This window comes from Panthera tigris, chromosome B1 (assembly GCF_018350195.1).
Source record: "Panthera tigris isolate Pti1 chromosome B1, P.tigris_Pti1_mat1.1, whole genome shotgun sequence".
NCBI classification, from domain to species: Eukaryota; Metazoa; Chordata; class Mammalia; order Carnivora; family Felidae; genus Panthera; species Panthera tigris.
This window is the reverse complement of record NC_056663.1, coordinates 159,934,086-159,949,820: the sequence shown is the minus strand read 5'-3', so window position 1 is coordinate 159,949,820 and position 15,735 is coordinate 159,934,086. Positions and strand designations below refer to the sequence as shown.

At 34.6% G+C, this 15,735-nt stretch overlaps 1 protein-coding gene across 4 annotated transcripts in view; it reads right to left on the bottom strand.

The window, feature by feature from the left end:
• The window catches only part of CLOCK (clock circadian regulator), a 127,131-nt gene that overhangs the window by 106,571 nt on the left and 4,825 nt on the right, over positions 1-15,735 (bottom strand). The window contains exon 1 of one of the 4 annotated variants that reach the window (XM_042984500.1): positions 5,702-5,738. The exons of the other annotated variants lie outside the window; for them this stretch is intronic. The gene's annotated coding sequence lies outside the window, so the exon portion shown is untranslated. Of the gene's footprint in view, positions 1-5,701; positions 5,739-15,735 lie in introns of those variants that run through there. 4 annotated transcript variants of the gene reach the window in all.

Genomic DNA, 15,735 nt, shown 5'->3' with positions numbered 1-15,735 from the left:
ATTCAAGTATGAAACATCTGAGGAAATGTAAAAGTATCTTTTTCTCCATCAAGGAAAAAGGCAATTAAAGACCATAATGGTGGAAGATGAACAATATAAAGCAAACTAGTAAGAATATAAAGTCAGAATATAAAGCAAACTAGTAGTATGATTTTGAAAAACTTACTAATTCTAAGATCAGCAACCTAACCTTGATATCAAATTTTTTTTAACTAAAAAAAAATTTTTTTTAACGTTTCTTTATTTTTAAGAGATGGACAGAGAGACAGAGTATGAGTGGGGGAAGGGCAGGGAGAGGGAGATACAGAATCCAAAGCAGGCTTCAGGACCCGAGCTGTCAGCACAGAGCCCAATGCGGGGCTTGAACTCCTGAACCATGAGATCATAACCTGAGCCCAAGTCAGACGCTTAACTAACTGAGCCATCCAGGCGCCCCTGATATCAAATATTTTATTTTTTGAGTTCCATTAGAATCGTTACTTTGGACCCACTGAGAACAAAAAATAACCCTAGCTCAATGATTAACTGCAGTTGATTGTGTTTAGCTTTTAAAATCAACCTACTGACAAGCCTAAATATGTTAATTCTTGTTACAGAACAGAATGAGATTGTTCATCATACACCTACTCAAATATTAAGAAAAATAGGAATGGAAATGAAGGAGCAGAAGACACAAGATGGAGAAAAGGATAAAAGTCCGGGTGTTTTTTTTTTTTTTTTAATTTTAAGCAATCTCTACACTCAACATGGGCTCAAACTTACAACCCCAAAATTAAGAGTCACATGCCCTACCAAATGAGCCAGCCAGGCACCCCAAAAGTCCTAGTGTTATCTTACATAACAGGGATTTAAAATACAACATTTCCCCCCCCCCCTCCCCCCAGGCTCAGTCAGTCAAGTGTCCAACTTCAGCTTAGGCCATGATCTCATGGTTCATGGGTTTGGACCCCGTGTCGGGCTCTGTGCTGACAGCTCAAAGCCTGCTTCAGATCCTATTTTTCTCTCTCTTTCTGCCCCTCCCCCGTTCTCTCTCTCAAAAAAAAAAACAAAAAAAAAAAAACATTAAAAATAAATAAAATGCAATTATCTAAGAAATTCAAATATTTTAAAGTTGCAAAAATATTAATATAAGAATGAAATATAATTAAGTTTTAAGCTTTGGAATACAGAGAGAAAAGAGATTACAGACAGTATAAGCTAAATCCTCATCTTTTTCAGCAGGAATTCAAGAGACATAAATTAAAGTTAATTAATCAAGATGCACCTGAGTGGCTCAGTCAGTTAAGCATCCGATTTTGGCTCAGGTCATGATCTCACTTGAGTCCTGCATCAGTCTCTGGACTGACAGCTCAGAGCCTGGAGCCTGCTGTGGATTCTGTGTCTCCCTCTCTCTCTCTACCTTTCCCCTGCTCAAGCTCTCTCTCTCCCTCTCTCTCAAAGATAAGTAAACATTTTTTAAAAATTTTTTAATAAAAAAAATAAGGTTATTAATCAAGAAATGAAAGCAGGTTCCAAAGGAAGAAAAACCCAGGACCAGATGGCTTCACAGGAAATTCTCTAAAACATTTAAAAAATTAACACCAATCTTTCTCAAAGTGTTCCAAAGAATTAAAGAGGAGGGAACATTTCCAAACTCATTCTATGAGGTACCAGTACCCAGATACCAAAACCAGAAAAAGACACAAGAAAACTACAGAGCAATATCCCTGATGAACAGTGATGCAAAAATCCTCAACACAATACTAAGAAACCAAATTCAACAGCACATTAAAAAGGATTATGTGGTATGTATACCTAGAATGCAAGGATGGTTCAAAATATGAAAATCTATCAATGTAATATACCACATTAAGAGAATGAGGGGGAAAAACACATGATCATCTCAACTGATGCAGAAAAAGCATCCAACAAAATTCAACACCATTTCCCAATAAAAACAATAAGCTAGGAAGAGAACTACCTCAACACAATAAAAACCTTGTATGAAATGTCCACAACTAACATCAATCATAATCAACAATGGAAAACTGAAAGCTTTTCTTCTAAGTTTAGGAACAAGGCAAGGATGCCCACTCTCATCACTTCTACTCAACACACTGCTGAAAGTCCTAGCTAGAGCAATTATTAGGCAAGAAAAATAACATTTCCTCTTTCATTTCTGATTTAGAGTCTTCCTTTTTCTTAGTCTAGCTAAAGTTCTATCAATTTTATCTTTTCAAAAAACCAGCTATTAGTTTCATTCATCTTTTATATTGTTGTCTTAGTCTCTGTTTCATTTACCTCTGCTCTCATTTTTGTTTTCTTCCTTCTGCCAACTTTAGCCTTAGTATGTTCTTTTTCTAATTCCTTGAAGTGTAGTTAATTGTTTGTCTTTCTTTGTTCTTAATCTAGGTATTTATTGCTAAAAACTTCCCACTTAAAACTGCTTTTGCTACATCCCATGTGTTTTGGTACCTCGTGTTCCCATTTTTGTTTAAGCGATAGTTTACTCTTGAACACAGATTTGAACTGCACAGGTCCACTTACACATGGGTTTTTATTTTTGTTTTTTGATAAATACAGTACTATAAATTTTCCCTATGATTTTAATAACATTTTCTCTCTAGCTTACTTTATTATAAGGATATAATATATAATACACAAAACATACAAAATATGTTTCAATCAACTGATTATGTTATTAGTAAGGCTTCCTTCCGGTCAACAGCAGACTATTAGTAATGTTTTTAGGAAGTCAAAAGTTATCCATGTGGTACACCTGAGTAGCTCAGTCAGTTAAGCATTCAACTCTTGATTTCTAGCTCCACATGGGCATGGAGCCTGCGTAAAGATTCTTTCCATTTGTGCTGGCTCAAGAAAAAAGAAAAGAAAAGAAAAGAAAAGAAAAGAAAAGAAAAGGGAAAAGAGAAAAGGAAAGGAAAGGAAAGGAAAGGAAAGGAAAGGAAAGGAAAGAAAGAAAGAAAGAAAGAAAGAAAGAAAGAAAGAAAGAAAGAAAGAAAAGAGGGGAAAAAAGTTACATGTGGATTTTTGACTCCCACACTGTTCAAGGGTCAACTCTATTTTGATTTCCCTTTTATGTTCTTTAACCCATTGACTATTCAGGTAGGTGTTATTTAATTTCCACAGAACTGTGAATTTTCCAGTTGTCCTCCTGTTGTTTCTAGTTTCAAAACCCTATTTGATATGAAATTTGGAAAAGATATTTGATATGAAATCAATCTTCTTACGTTTGCTAAGGCTTATTTTGTGACTTAAGATATGCTCTATCCTAAAGAGTGTTCCATGTACACTTGGGGAAAATGTGTATTCTGCTGCTGCTGAGTGGAATGTTCTATTCTATGTATAAGGTATATTTCATGTTTAGTGTTTACTTAGTTTCTGTCAAGATGATCCATCCACTGTTGAAAGTGGGGTATCAAAATCCCCTACTATTATTGTATTGCTGTCTATTTCTCCCTTAATTATATGTTATTTTCTTAAAATTTTTAGATACTCCATTGTTGGGTGCATATATATTTATAATTATTACATACTCTTAATGAATCAACTCCTTTTTCATTTTAGGACTCTGTCTCTTGATATAGTTTTTGACTTAAAATCTACTTTGTTTGCTATTAAGTATAGCTACTCCTGCTCTCTTTGGTTTCCATGTGCATAGATAATCTTTTTCCATCCCTTCAATTTGAGCCTACATGTGTCCTTGAAGCCAAAGTGAGTCTTTCATAGGCATCACATAGTTGGGTCTTGTTTTTTAATCCAGTCAGCCACTCTATGCCTTTTGACAAGTAAATTTAATCCATTTGTATTTAAAGTAATTATTGACAGTTAAGAACTTACTAATGTCTATAGTTGCACCAAAAACCATAAAATACCTAGGAATAAATCTAACCAAAGAGGTGAAAAATCTATACAGTGAAAACTATAGAAAGGCTGATGAAAGAAATCGAAGAAGACACAAAGAAATGGAAAAAGATTCCATACTCCTGGATAGGAAGAACAAATATTGTTAAAATGTCGATACTACCCAAAGCAATCTATGTATTCAACGCGATGCTTATCAAAGTAACACCAGCATTCTTCACAGGGCTAGAACAAATAATCCTAAAATTTGTATGGAACCAGAAAAGACCCCGAATACCAAACCAATCTTGAAAAAGAAAACCAAAGCAGGAGGCATCACAATCCCAGACTTCAAGCTATACTACAAAGCCGTAATCATCAAGACAGTATGGTACTGGCACAAGAACAGACACTCAGATCAATGGAATAGAATAGAGAACTCAGAAATGGACCCATAAATGTATGGGCAACTAATCTTTGACAAAGCAGGAAAGAATATCCAATGGAATAAAGACAGTCTCTTCAGCAAGTGATGCTGGGAAAACTGGACAACGACATGCAGAAGAATGAACCTGGAGCACTTTCTTACACCATACACAAAAATAAACTCAAAATGGATGAAAGACCTCAATGTAAGACAGGAAGCCATCAAAATCCTCGAAGAGAAAGCAAGCAAAAACCTCTTTGATCTTGGCTGCAGCAACTTCTTACTCAACACTTCTCCAGAGGCAAGGGAAACAAAAGCAAAAATGAACTACTGGGACCTCATCAAAATAAAAAGCTTCTGCACAGCGAAGGAAACAATCAGCAAAACTAAAAGGCAACCGACAGAATGGGAGAAGATATTTGCCAATGACATATCAGATAAAGGGTTAGTATCTATCTATCTATCTATCTATCTGTATATATATACACACACATACACACATACACACACGCTGGAGTATTACTCAGCAATCAAAAAGAATGAACTCTTGCCATCTGCAACTACGTGGATGGAACAGGAGGGTATTATGCTAAGTGAAATTAGTCAGAGAAAAGACAAAAATCATATGACTTCACTCATATGAGGACTTTAAGAGACAAAACAGATGAACATAAGGGAAGGAAAGCAAAAATCATATAAAAACAGGGAGGGGGACAAAACAGACTCATAAATATGGAGAACAAACTGAGGGTTGCTGGAGGGGTTGTGGGAGGGTGGATGGGCTAAATGGGTAAGCAAAAATCATATAAAAACAGGGAGGGGGACAAAACAAAAGAGACTCATAAATATGGAGAACAAACTGAGGGTTGCTGGAGGGGTTGTGGGAGGGTGGATGGGCTAAATGGGTAAGGGGCATTAAGGAATCTACTGAAATTATTACTTCACTATATACTAATTTGGATGTAAATTTTAAAAAATAAAAAATAAATTTAAATCAAAAAAAAAAAAGAACTTACTAATGTCATCTTATTATTTTCTGGCTGTTTTGTGTAGCCCCTTCATTCCTTTCTTCCTCTTTTGCTGTTTTTCTTTGTGAACTGATTTTCTATAGTGGTATGCTTTGATTCCCTTCTCTTTATCTTCTGTGAATCTACTGCAGGTTTTACTTTGTGGTTGCCATCAGGCTTACACAAAACATTTTATGGGCATTAACAGTCTATATTAAACTAACAACTTCAATCACATACGAAAATTTTATTCTTTTATGCCCCCTCCCATACTTTATTTTCGATGTTGTAATTTACTTTTTATATATCCATATAAATTGTTGCAGCTATAGTTTTTAATAATTTTGGCCTTTAAGCCTTTATACTAGTTAAGTGATTCACACACATTACATTGTAAGAATACTCTGAATTTTGACTGTATACTTACCTTTACCAGTATGTTCTATAATTTCATATAATTTTACGTTACTAAGTAGCATCTTTTCATTTCAGCTTGAAGAATTCCTCTCAGCATTTCTTGTAAGTCAGGTCTAGTGGTGATAAACTCTCTCAACTTTTGTCTGTTTGGGAAAGTCTTTACCTCTCTTTCAACCCTGGAAAACAATTTTGTGGGGTAAAGTTTTCTTGATTGGCAGTTTTTTCCTTTCAGCACTTTGGATATATCTTTACATGTTCTCCTGACCTGCAAAGTTTCTGCTGAGAAATCTGATGATAGCCTTATGGGGGTTCCCTTATATGGGAATTTTTTTTTTCTCTTGATGCTTCTAAACTTTCATGTTTGACTTTAGACAGTTTTATTATAATGTCTTGGAGAATATGATTTTGGTTTGAAATTTTGGGGTGATCTATTATTAGTTTCATGAACTTAGATGGCCAAATCTCTCCCTAGATTTGGGAAGTTCTTAGCCATTATTTCTTTAAAAATTAGACTTCTCCTTTCTCCCTCTCTTACTCTGGGACTTCAATAATTCATAGTTCAATAGTACCTTGTCATTCCATAGGCTTTCTTCACTCTTTTTCATTCTCCTTTACTTTTTTTTTTTTAATGTTTATTTATTCTTGAAAGAGAGACAGAGCACGAGCAGGGGAGGAGCAGAGAGAGCCACCCAGGTGCCCCATCATTCTCCTTTACTTTTACTCTGCTGATTACATATCAAATGACCTGTCTTCTAATTCTTTCTTCTGCTTGGTTGAGTCTGCTATTGAATCTACTAAAATCTTCAGTTCAATCATTGTGTTCTTCAACTGTAGGATGTATTTGAATGGTTTCTATTTCTTTGAATTTCTTTTTGATAATTTGCTGTGTAATGCTACTCCTCTAAGGGTTTATATTTAATCCCTATATGTTTAATTTTTTTTTCTTCACGTGTAAAGCTTACTTGAATTGTCAAACTACAATATACTGACAACTGCAGAGGGTCAGGCTGTAAAAACTGGCTTAGCCAGTCTACCTGGGAAACTGGGAATCTACTACAATACTCATTCAACAAATGACACTGTATACTAGTCTGCCTATATGCTTTCAAGTAATATTCTCAGATTATAGGGCAAAACTTCTTTTATCTTTACCCTAACCCTTTCCTGTATTTCCTCTCTCATAGTGACTTCATAAAAAGATGTAATAATATATTTTGAAAAATTATAGTTGTGAATAAATCATGCAGTACAAAGTGGTATCTTGAATAATAAGCAGTACCTTAATTATTTTAGTAAAAACTTTGTACGAATGTCACTCCTTACTATTGTTTAAAATATTCCCTAGAAACTCCAAAAGAGAAAAAGTCTTTGAAATAGATCATAAATCTAAATCTTTAGAGGCTATGAGTACATATTTTGATTTTTATTTCCTGGCCCATTTAAGTAGTGCTTTTGTTGTTTGAAAGGTATTTAACTTTTTTTTTTTAACTTTTACTTATTTTTGAGACAGGGAGAGAATGCACGTGAGCAGGGGAGGGACAGAGAAAGAGGGGGATGGAGGATCTGAAGCAGGCTCTATGCTGACAGCAGAGAGCCAGATGAGGGGCTTGAACTCACAAACCGTGAGATCATGACCTGAGCTGCAGTCAGATGCTTAACTGACTGAGCCACCCAGGCACCCCTAAAAGGTATACATATACATGATTTTTAAAAAATAGTACAAAAAGGCAGCATAATGGAAAGGCAGCATGCCCAACTGTCCCTACCTGCAGTCCTACTCCCTAGAAACTATCACTTTCATCTATTTTTTATATTTCACTTACTTTTATATTTATCTTCATAATTATACATAACATGTTCCTGTCTTTATTTCTTGAGTAGCATCAAATTACCTATTGACTCCTCGTTATGAAAGAGGATTTAGTTCACTTATATTATCTTCAATCTGCATTTTTTTCTCCTCATTCCAAAGGCAATCAATCCTATTGGGCATTTCTATGTGGCATGTGAAACTAAGAACTGAATTTAAATTTGCTTAAGCATCCAACTCTTGACTTCAGGCTCAGGTCATGATCTCACAGTTCACAGGTTCCAGCCCTCACGGCGCTGATCGTGTGGACCCTGCTGGGGATTCTCTCTCTCTCTTCCCCTTCCCCCACTTGTACACACGCTCTCTAAATAAATAAACTTAAAAAAATTTTAACGACTTCTACTTAAATAGCCAGATGTAGCTAGTAGCTACCATACAAGATGGGGAGAGCTCATCATTCCTATCTTTCAGAGTGTGTGTTTTTTTTTTTTAACATGCTAGTCATTTTTTAAAGTTTGTATGTATTTACTTTGAGAGAGAGCGGGCACATGCACACAGGGGAAGGGCAGACTGAGAGGGAAAGAGAGAATCCTAAGCAGGTTCTGCACTGTCAGCACAGAGCTTGACACAGGGCTTGAATTCACAAACCATGAGATCATGACCTGTGTAGAAATCAAGAGTTAGACACTTAACCAATGGAGTCACCCAGGGGCCCCTAAAGTTTACTTTACAATCTAGTAACAATCAATTTTTGTACATATCCTATAGGTGCTTGAAAAGAAGTTATGGTCTCTATTTCCAAGGTAGAATTCAGTTATCCATCAAATTTTATTAATTGGAGTATTTAGATGTTCTACAGCCTTAAGATTTTGTTCACTTGATACACTATGGTCTAAAACCCATTAATGTCTTCTGCCAGTATGGATTTTGTGAATAAATGTCTAGTATGTTTTTTGCCTTTTGAATATTATTTTTTAAATTATTTTTAACAGATATTTGGTACTTCATTATAAAATGAACTTTACAGAATACTCATCTTTTTGTTGCTTAATTCCATCCTCTCTTTATATCTTACAGATAGTTCTGTTACTTTTACCAAGGTTTTTATTATTGTACTATAGACATGTTTACCATCATATCCACATATAATGAACTTAGTCCTCTATTTCCTTTCTTGGGGTGGGGGGGCAGAGAGAGAGAGAGGGAAAGAATCCCAAGCAGGCTTGGCACTGCCAATGTGGAGCCTGATGTGGGGCTTGAAGTCACGAACCATTAGATCATGACCTGAGCCAAAATCAAGAGTCAGATGCTTAACTGACTGAGCCACCAAGGTACCCAAGTCCTCTATTTCTTCACATTTTACCTGTAAGTTCTCTACTACAAGCTATAATACAATGTGTTTATTTTTCCTCCTCCCTTTGTCATCACTAGATTTCAACAAAACACATTATCTTTCTTAACTGTTTACCTTTCTGCAGTTAGGTATACTTCTATTACTACACTTACTGATTTTATATGCTACTGACTCCCAGCTATCACACAAGAAGCAATTAGCTTACTTAGCACACTTACTCAAGCTCCCACATTCTTCTCCCTTTTCCTTCTGAAATCGTTTGTTTCATTATTCATATATGTAGCAGACTAAGGTCTGCTCAAATACTGACTTATCAATGAAGACTTCTTTGTCCACGCAATTTAAAACTGTAAACCCTGCCCTACCTCCCTCATATTCATATACTACAACCCCTTATAGCCCGATTTGTTTTACTCCAAAAGTAATAATGACCATCTAACATATTTACTAGTTTCTCATCTAGCTTCCTCCAGTCGGAATATAAACTCCCCAAGGGCAGGGTTTTTTGCCTACTTTGTTCACTGGTATAACACAGGAACTAGAACAGTACCTAGCATACCTAGATGCTCAATAAGTACTTGCTGAATAAACAGGATAAAATCCACCACTAAAAGTATATTTAAAAAACTATAAAAGCAATGTTAAGAGAAATGAAGGCCTAAATGAAAAGAGAGGTTATACTGTGTTTGTGGATCAAAAGACTTGGCATTAACAGGTGCCTGGGTGGCTCAGTCGGTTAAGCATCCGACTTTGGCTCAGGTCATGATCTCGCAGTCCATGAGTTCGAGCCCCGCGTCGGGCTCTGTGCTGACAGCTCAGAGCCTGGAGCCTGTTTCAGATTCTGTGTCTCCCTCTCTCTCTGACCTTCCCCTGTTCATGCTCTGTCTCTGTCTCAAAAATAAATAAACGTTAAAAAAAATTTTTTTTAAAGACTCGGCATTAAGAGGTCAGTTCTCTCTAAAATGATCTGTGGGTTCAATGTAATCACAATCCCAGTAGCCATTTTTACAGAGGGACCAAGTTAATCTTAAAATTCATATGAAATTAAAGGAATCCAAAAAAAAAAAAACAATTTTGAAAAAGAAGCAGTGTTAGAGAATTTCCATTACTAGAAAAGCTACAATAATCAAGACATTAAGATACTGATATAAGGACAGACCTATAGTTCACTACATAAAACAGATTTCATAAAGACCCACATACTTATGGTTAGTTGCTTTCTGACAAAAGCAGAAAGATAACTCTGTGGAGAAAGGATGACCTTTTCTCAACAAATGCTGCTGTTAACAACTGTGTATCTATGCGAGGGGAAAATTTTTTTGAAGAATCTCAACCCTTTCTTCATCCCATATATAAAAATTACTTTGAAATAAATCATAAACACAAAAGCTAAAACTATAAAACTTCTGTTAAGAAAACATGAGAAAAAGTCTGAGGCAGATAAATATTTCTTAGAACACAAAAAATGTGAATCATAAAAGAATTGATAAATTGTATTTAATCAAAATTTAAAACTTTTCAAAGACATCATTAGGAAAACAAAGGAAGGCATGGGGCGCCTGGGTGAATCAGGTGGTTAAGCACCAACTTCTGCTCAGGTCATGATCTCATTGTTCCTGAGTTCAAGCCCTGTGTCAAGCTCTGTTCCGACAGCTCAGAGCCTGCTTCAGATTCTTGTGTGCGCACACGCACGCTCTCTCTCTCTCAAAAACAAACATTAAAAAAATCTTTTAATAAAAATGAAAATAAATATCTTAGCCAGACCGATCAAGTGGAAAAAAAGACAGATTACCAAAATCAAAAATGATACTGAATCTCTACAGATTGTATATTTACTTCACTATAGATTCTATAGATATTTAAAGGGTAACAACTCATAAACAACTTTATCAATAAATTTCACAACACAGATGAAATGGACAAGTTCCTTCAGAAACTTAGCATGCACGTGAAGAGACAGAAACATACAACCATGTAACCAATAACCAACAGAAAAACAAACAATATAAGCAGACCAGTCGACGATGCAGATATTGGAACCAACAGATAAGCATTTAAATAACTATCAATATACTCAGGAGAACTGGAGTATTAAAAATCTTTAAAACAGGATTAAATTGATGTTCTAGCACTCAAAATTACAATATAAAATTAAGACTATAATAGATCAGTTTCAACAAAAGAGAAAACAGTTTGACTAATGAAAGAAGGGTCAATAGAAGATACCTAAAGTGAAGTACAGAGAAAAAAATATTTAAGAGATGTGTGGAAAATGATCATTGACTTGTCACATGTTTAAATTAGAATCTGAAAAGGGGAACAGAATATTTGAAGAGGAATAACAGAACATCCTCAAACAAAAAGGCATCAAGCTACTAATTCAAAAAGGGATATGAACATAAAACAAAACACTTCTAAAGAAAAGCATATCTCAACATATTATAGTCAAACAACTAAAAATCTAATACAAAAGAGAAAGTCTTGAAAGTAGTCAAAGAAAAATAAAAGACACATTATTGTCAGCAAGACTATAAGGTGATAATTACCTTCAATAAGACTGGCAGCTGACTTCAACAAAAAGCCAAAAGACAAGAAAACATTTTTTTAATGAAGAAAAAAATAACTACCAACTTAGAATTCTACACTCAGTAAAAAATATTCTTCAAAACACAATGTGAAATTAAGATGGTCTCAAATAAAAATGAAAAAAAAATCACCATCAGTAGGTAGACCAGTATTAAAATATATACTAAAAGAAGTTCTTCAAACAGAAGGAAAATAATCCCAGACAGAAACATACAAAGGCAGGTAGGAAGAGACCTGGAAAGGGTAAATATTAACAAAAACTGTCTAAAATCATACCAAAAATGCTTTCTGGAGTTTAAAATATGTACAAATAAAATGCAGAATAATAACAATGCAAAAAGGTTGGAGTAGGAGTTAAAGTGTAAGAAACTGGCATTATTGGGGAATGGTAGTAGTAGTAATCTATACTATACTAATAAGTATACTTGTTATAATCTCTGGAATAACAATGAAAGATACAGTGAAAGAATACATAAGTCAGGAGCAAACAGTGGGAAAAACAGAATAAAAATAATTTGATTAACTCAAAAGAAAGCAAAACAGAAGGGATAAAAAGGAATGCAAAGTAGATGATTCAAAGTCAAAGTTGATGGTAGTGGCAAACTTAGGAGTAAAAAAGTAAATGAACTAATACTGAAACTAAAAGACTAACACTTGATTAAATTAATGATAATCTGCATTTATTCACAAGACATCCATAAAATATGAAAAAAACTGTTTACAAATATTTCACTTACTATAAAATTATACATACACACAAATGCCTCAGAAAATGCTAGGAAAAAAAATTTAACTGGGCTTATCCCTGAGATTTTAGGTGATTTTTTCCCATCAGAGATTTTCTTTGTAGTTTTTGACACTTTAACTCTTTTCAAGGAGCAAGACTCATTTTTTATAAAAAACTGCAATACTTTTCAAAAGGAAAAAAAATCAGTTTACAAAATGTAATGATCAGCTCCAACAAAATAAAACAGGCTTACAGAAAAAGAATGTGATCACGTCTAAAAAGCAGAACATATAAACTTATTTCACACAATAAACTCTAATCTTAAAACTAAAAAACCTTTATAATTACAAATATATATCATCACCGTTTCTGATGGAGACAAAAATTAATCAGATAAGAGTTGGAAATGGCTCTTCTCATCAACTAACGATTCCCTCATTTCTCTTCTTGCGTCTAATAAATATCTGTGAATTTTCTATTATACTATATTACACGTTAAAGTTACAAAATAAAGTAGAAGTCCTAATATTTTTCACTTTAATTTGTGGGCTATTTCCTAAATAACTTTTTCTAATATTATCTCAACTAAAATTTAGGTTTCAACATAAAAGAAAACTAGTCATCAGTTTCATGAACCAAAATTTGCCAAAGGACTTCCAAGAAATATACAATAAATACCGTGCATCTTGGAAGCATGCTCTAGTAACTGTTTTATTACTGTAAATCACATAAAAAGATCAAGTACTCCCAAAATCTCCATATAAAAACAAAACTCTAAGCAACTTATTTAAATACATTTAAACTGGGAGTCAAAAGAAAGGTAAGAGCCATGTCTGGTACACATTTTGAAAATAACAAAAGGAGGGGCGCCTGGGTGGCGCAGTCGGTTAAGCGTCCGGCTTCAGCCAGGTCACGATCTCACGGTCCGTGAGTTTGAGCCCCGCGTCGGGCTCTGGGCTGATGGCTCGGAGCCTGGAGCCTGTTTCCGATTCTGTGTCTCCCTCTCTCTCTGTGCCTCCCCCGTTCATGCTCTGTCTCTCTCTGTCCCAAAAATAAAATAAATGTTGAAAAAAAAAAAATATTTTTTGAAAATAACAAAAGGAGAATAACTGCTAACATTTATTGGCCACTTAACTTTGTTCTAAGTAATTTGCATGTACTGTCTCATTTAATCCTCACATATTAAAAACTAGTATAATCTTCCTTTCAGAGATGAGAAATTGAGGTAACATCTGCCCAAGGTTATACAACCATCTAACAGTAAAGCCAGGATTTGAATGCCAAACAGGCTAGCTCTAGAGCCTGTGTTCTTAATCACTACATCATTCTATCAATATAAGTAATTAAGACCTTGTTAAAGTAGTATGCTGTTATTAAGTTTCAGGCAATAAACAAGCTTTACTTAGAATAAACCAGATATTTTAACCATCTGATCATGTCACTGAGAATAAATAAATGAAATAATACCTAAAAACTTCCTAGCTTTTTTCCTGCCTAAAAGGCAGTCCCTATTAAAAGTATATTCATAAAAATCCGAGAAACTTCCAAAAATAGACACCAGAAGGCACACTAAAAACTACTCGATTAAACTGTAAGATTTTATCTATTTTCTCTTGAAAGTAGTTTAACTTAGTTTTTCCCAACTTAAACTGGAAGATAGATACCTAGAAGTAGAATAAAATGTCACAGAAATCCTACATAAAGCTAATGTCAATTTTTGGGAGGATAAAGAATTCTTTCTTGGTATTTAGATTTTCCTTTTAAGGAAGTGTTTTGGAGCAATCAAAAAACCTTTCTGTTGAATTTCATTTTTTTTAATGTTTATTTATTTTTGAGAGAGTGCGAGCGGGAGAGGGCCAGAGAGAGGGGGACAGAGGATCTGAAGTGGGCTCTGCACTGACAGACTGTCAGCAGGGAGCCCAATGCAGGGCTCGAACTCACAAACCTCGAGATCATGACCTGAGCCAAAGTCGGTTGCTCAATCGAGTCACACAGGTGCCCCTGTTGAACTTCATTTTAATTGTGTGTACTGACTGCTTCACAGATCCCCACCCTACTTAGAAGGCTTGTTCAAGAACACTACTATCCAAATGATTTATGCTCATAAAAAGTTAACTTAATACAGTTCAGTAAAACACACTTTAGAAATAAAGTATAGATTCACTTCACTATAGGTCATTATTAATTTATTATATACTTATGAACATTTTTTTCAACAAAAGCACAAAAGTTTGGTTTATCCTGGATATTAATACAAATTCAGTATCAGTCTACTTAAATTCTAATTCAAGAGTGACACATTATTTTAAAAATTGATAACTTAAGTGTCCATGCGAAAAGATCAGTAAATTATTACACAAACCTAGAGGAGAGTACTCCACAGCCATTAAAAATAATCACATTGTAGAAAACTACCGACATAAAAATAAAAATGTTCAGGATTCATTGTTAAGTGAATAGAATAATTTGCACTACAGGGGCTCTTGGGTGGCTCAGTTGGTAAAGCGTCAGACCAGGCTCAGATTGTGATCTCACTGTCCCCAGTGTCAGTCTCCATGCACAGCAAGGAGCCTGCTTAGGATGGATTTCCACCCCACCTCCCCCGCCACCCCACCTCTTTCCAGGCAGGCTTTCCCTCAAAATAAAGAAAGAAATAAATAAATAAACATGGGGGGGGGGGAGAATATGCACTACAGTAGATGCATTATGAGCCCATTTTGTAAACATGAAGTGTCTTCAAGTACACATATATTTATATAATTGCTAAAAAAATGAAGCAAGAAACTATTCCAGAAGGTTAACAATGGCACCTCTTTGTAGTGGGATTTCCAGTAATATTTTAAAAATTTAGTTCATGCTTTTTCCTGTTTCCCAAATTTTCTACGTTAGGGATGTGCTATTTTCATAACTGGGGGGAAGAGATTTAAAAAGAGACAAAGGCAACTATTTACATTTAAGCCATGATTTAATACAAATAATAAACTCTAAATTAGGCATATGGTTTAACCCTTACTAATAAAACCCCCATCTGTGGTTGGTTTTGTTTTCAAATACAAAACCTCTTAAGGTGAACCAACCTGTGTTTTCATTTTCCACTATTCTGAATGAGAATTAAAAACTTAAGTACCTGACTAAATATGAACTCTGAAAAATATGGGAATTCCTGTTTTACTATTTGACCATATAAATGTAAAAATTAAAATATTTCTGAAAAACAAAGTAAGCCACATCTTAAGCAGTATACTGTAGGTCAAAAACAATTCATAAATATTTAATTTTTACAAGTGATTTCTTTATGGAGGCTTCTAAGACTTAAAATAATAAGCAGAATTACATCTTTGTAAAATACACACCAAAGATACATTAACAACTCAATAACTGACACTATACTTATGAGGATGAATTTAGGTAATTTAACATTTGTATAACTAATAACATGGAGAAAAACTGGAAACTCCTATCCATCTAATTCACAAAAGTTGTTAACAGAGCTATAAAAATGACTAACAAATGGCTGTAAAGCAACCTATAAATATAAATGTCATTATAATAATTACAGTCAACTTG